This window comes from Lissotriton vulgaris, chromosome 1_1 (assembly GCF_964263255.1).
Source record: "Lissotriton vulgaris chromosome 1_1, aLisVul1.2, whole genome shotgun sequence".
In the NCBI taxonomy this organism is placed as follows: Eukaryota; Metazoa; Chordata; class Amphibia; order Caudata; family Salamandridae; genus Lissotriton; species Lissotriton vulgaris.
In genome coordinates, this window is record NC_141685.1 from 568794802 (window position 1) to 568799478 (window position 4677).

The following is a 4677-nucleotide window of genomic DNA, read 5'->3' on the forward strand; positions in this document are numbered from 1 at the left end:
CCAAATAAATACATATATTAAGGTAAAATATGGAATGTAAAAAAATTAACTTAGCACTTAAAGTTCTCTCTATCTCCACACCACTAGAGAGTGTCTTTCTGGGGTGCCAAGTGTCTGTTCAAAATTGCTCAGGCCCCGCCTATACCGCAAAGTGATCTCTGATCACTACAAATGAAATGAGGTTTAGATACATCTTTACCTAATGTCTGGTCGGGGAACCTAAAGTGCAATTAGTCATTCAAACCATGATTGGGAAAAGTCTAGCTTCCATTATAACTCCTGCTGTTGTTTGGTGTTACCCTCCGTGGAGATGGGCAACTGGAGCTCAATTAAGAGCCTGTCAAGGCTGCCCTACTCAGCTTTCTCGGTTGCCCGCTTCATGAACTTATAAAAATGAGCTGTCAACTGGCTACAATTGTATGTTATGGTTTTTTAACTTAATAATGCACTTGAATCAGCCCCTAAGGGCTATCTTGGTGTGGGACAAAGGGCAGAGGACAAGCAGAGATTGACTAGAATAGGTGAGTTTTAAGTGACTTCCTAAAAATAAAATGGTTTTCGCAGAGACGAAGCTGCAAGGGCAGACTATTCCAGAGGTGAGGGGCAAGGAACGAGAAAGATCTGTAGCCAGCCCTGGCCTGCTTAAACCCTTTGTCACTAGATCTAAGGAGTCCCACTGGAGTGTAAGGCAGAACCTTAGCAGCTAGAAAGGCGCGGAGGTTAGGCAGCATAATTTGAAAAATGATTCTTTTTTTCACCGGAAGTCAGTGTAGAAACCGCAGAAGAGGGGCGGAGGATGAACACGGAGGGAGGTTGCAGACAAGGCGTGCAGCAGTATTTTGGACCACCTGGAGTTTGGACCGTAGATTCTCATTGATGGACGAGCATTAAGTGAGTTGCCATAAACAAGGCGGCTAATTACCAAAGCTTGAACCAAAGTTTTCCTTGAGGAGAGAGGTAATAGGGGGAAAACTTTTCTCAACAGGCGTAGCATTTAAAAACAGGACGCTGTGGTAGCAGCGATGTGTTTTTTCATAGGAAAAGATTGATCTATGCAGACACCAAGATTTTTTCACTATCAATTTAGGTGAGGGGCTAGGGCCCAATTCAGCTGGCCACCCTTCCGGGGCCCAGAAAAGTTGGGCTTATCCGCATAGCATCATTTCAGTTTTTGTAGGATCAAGTTGCAGCTGGTTATCCAAAATCCAGGTGGCTCTGGCTTTCATTCCCGGAGGAGAACAGGGCTTTAGATTTGGACAGATTAGATCCAAAGAGAAAGCTAGCTGCGTATCATCAGCGTATGAGATAATCTAAAATCCAAAGCCTCTGGATCTCTTAGCAAGAAGGGCCAAGTAAATATTAAAAAGTGTGGGGCTCAAACAGTAGCCCTGAGAGGCTCCATAGGTCAGTGGCATCGTTCTAGACCTATAGGGGCCGAGGATGATTGTTTGGGATCTTTGTGATAGGCAATCCGCTAACCATTTGAGAGCCATTACTTGAATCCCTAGGTCATGGAGTCTGTCGAGAAGTCGGGTGATAAACCGTATCGAATGCCGCTGACAGATCCAATAAAACCATTATTGTCTGAACATTAGCATCAAGCAAACATTTAATATGGGCAGTGACCGCAAGCAAGGCTGTCTTGGGACTGTGAAGAGGTCTGAAACCAGACTGAGAGTCATCTAGTAGTCTGTTAGTCTCCAGGTAGGTGGTTAATTGATAGTTAATATGTTTTTCCAGTAGCTTGGCCAACGAAGGGAGGAAGGAAATAGGGAGGTAGTTAGCCAAATTGGTGGGGACAGAACTACTTTTTTTTTAATGGGCCTGATAAATGTCGCCCATCCAGTCTAAGGGCACTTTCCCAGAAGTAATTGACAGATTAATTAGGTAACAGATGGCGGTGCTAGTTCAGGAGCAAGAGTCGACAGGACTGTGGGAGGACATATGTCTGAAGGAGAGCCAAGACTACACAGAGTTTAAAATGTTAGTGGTAATTTCCATGGAGATTACCGTAAAATTACAAAGACTAATGGGAGAATCAGTGCATGGAGAAGGGACTATGGGTTTCACAGGGACGATAGGAGAGAGGTTTAAGTACATTTCCTTTATTTTGCCCTCAAAATGGTCAGGCATAGCTCGGGTGGAGAAGAGGCACAGGCTCCCGGGCCCTGAGCGAGCACTAAGCCAGCCCATTCTGGCCAATCACGGCGCTGCTCTCATGCTGGTTCATTGTATAACCAGAATGAGAACAGCATCTTGACTGGCGTCTGGGTGTCGCGCATCGTGCACAAGCCTGTGGGGAATCGGGAGTTGGGACCCGAGCAGAAGAACACTGATATAGCGCCAGCAGCAGCAGGTAAGTACTTTAAAAAAAATGTTATTTACCCCCACTCCGCGACAGACCACTTGTCATTAATAGCAGCCGCCACTGGGGTTATAACCCAAACCTTTACAGGGCAAATGTTTGCGGCAAATGTGAAGGGGGGACTCCAAAGTGTTAGTTCATAACCTGCAGGATTGATCAGCGTTGTTCCCAATTCTTCCATACCAATAAGCTCCAAGGGAAATCTGGTACATATAGGAGGGGTCCCCGCAAGAGAGACGTGCTATGTCTAACACACATCAACTGTTTTAAGAGAACTAACATAACTAGAGATGCACGAAAAATCAGGGTACTGTAATTTATTATCAATACCGTGAGGTAGTTGCACATTCAAACATTTAGCCCCAAAGAAGGAAGGAGGGAAGAGGGAAGGGAGAGTGCTCGGGGGAGTGTAGGGTCAAAGAAAAAGGTAAACACAGTTAAGGAAAACATGTGATGAGTAAAAAGCTTCCAACAGAATCATAATAATTCAAATACATAAGCCCAATAAATCAGGGCATACAATGATGAAAAATTGAACAGATAACTTTCAACGGACACGCAGTCAATTTAAAACTGTTGAGGGCTTGTGCCGGAAGGGAAATCAGGCTCAACCTAAATCTCATCAACTGTCTCTTTTTTCCAAGTACAATTGGTTGTGTTAGGTATTGTTGTTGTTGTATGAGGGGCAAATTGTTGAGGGGTATGGCTTAAATTGGCATGAGATTTTTTTCCAGTTTCTCTAGATCCCACCGGGCAAAAAGCAATTTGGGCTGTTTATTTCACAAAGCAGCTCCGTCACCCAAATCTCTTTAGCAGCTAGTTCTCGCAAGCCAACCTCAAGGTAAGATTTCCAGGGACAACTGCCAGTTGTTATAATTAGCCATGATAACTTTTTTATTGAGTTAGAGGTGGCCTGCATTAGCTTTGCACAATATGTCAGAAATCAAGAGTAAAGCAACAATGGATTACTTATTAGGTTACATTTCAATCGAATCTGAGCTTGGAAAGTAGCACTGGCAATCAAAATGCATGGCAAAAGGTATTGCAATGTAGTTTATCCAGTAAACCAGCGGCTTGTTTCTGAAATCTAACATAACATATCACAACATGATCACAAGGGACTGGTGATATTCCACAATTTTGCTGATGTGGTAAACCTGTTCTCACTAAAGAGTACTTGATGAACTGAGATTTGTTGAGTTTGCTTTGTCCTGCCATCACAGAATGAGTTGTGAAATTCCTAGACACAAAGATTGAACATTCATTGACAGCCCAATTCTTGGTATCCAATAGTTTAAAAATCAGAGGATTGACGGAGGACTACTACTACACCTCATGGGTCTTCTTGACGGAATGAGGGTCCATGGCTAGGTCTGGTCTTGTGTGGCTGTACCTCTGGCTACCAATACCTAATCTCATAACAGTCTATTGATGGTACTGGTTTTACAATGGACGTCCCTCCAATGGTGTGGCCAAGACTGCACAGTAGCATCTGGTCCCATCCAGGTTCTCAATTTTACTTAACCTTGTCCCCTAGCTGGTGTCAGTTTTGGGCTCAGCAAGAGGGCCCTTTTAGCAGACAGTGCGACTGGCAAGCAGACCCACTGATAAATCATCCACCGGAAAGGACCAGTGTGTTACGCTGTTCTAGCCCTGTTTGTAGGCTGCTACTGCGCTAATTTTTTAAAAATGGAATTTTGTTTTAATGTTGTATTTTAAACTTTGCTTGTGTTGCACCCAAAATGTTTGCGGTAACTTTTTCCTCGCCGACCCGCGGTGCCCGTCTGTAAGAGCGGGCCCACCCACACGTGGGTCAGCGTTCTAGTCCTCCCGCCCATCTAGACGTTAAAAACCATGCTGGCGCGAGCGCGCAGAGGGCACGCCGAAGGAGTGCCAAAGGCAACCCTGTCTGCACCCGGAGCTTGCCCAGCGCCAGGACCCCTGGTCGTTTCAGGGCCCTAGTACATTTCAGAGATGCACTGTTGAAGCTCCGTGGTGACAGTTGCGGAAACTGTGATATTTTTAGTATGGAAGGTAAGAGGGGAATGTCCCTCTGTACAAACTGCTCCTACAGGTTAAAGGTGGGATCTGATAACAACATCATGCAGACAGGGGGTGGGGAGTTGGGGGAGCCGGGTGGGGGGGAGATAGTTGGGCGGAATTTTTGGCAAGGGACCATACATCACCCACTTCTAGCAATCAAAGGTCAATGATAGCCTCTGCGGTTACTGGTGAAAACAGCCTCCACTGCATACTTCTTAATACCTTAATACACGCTCTGTTGTTAAGCATAAATATGAATTAGAAATGTT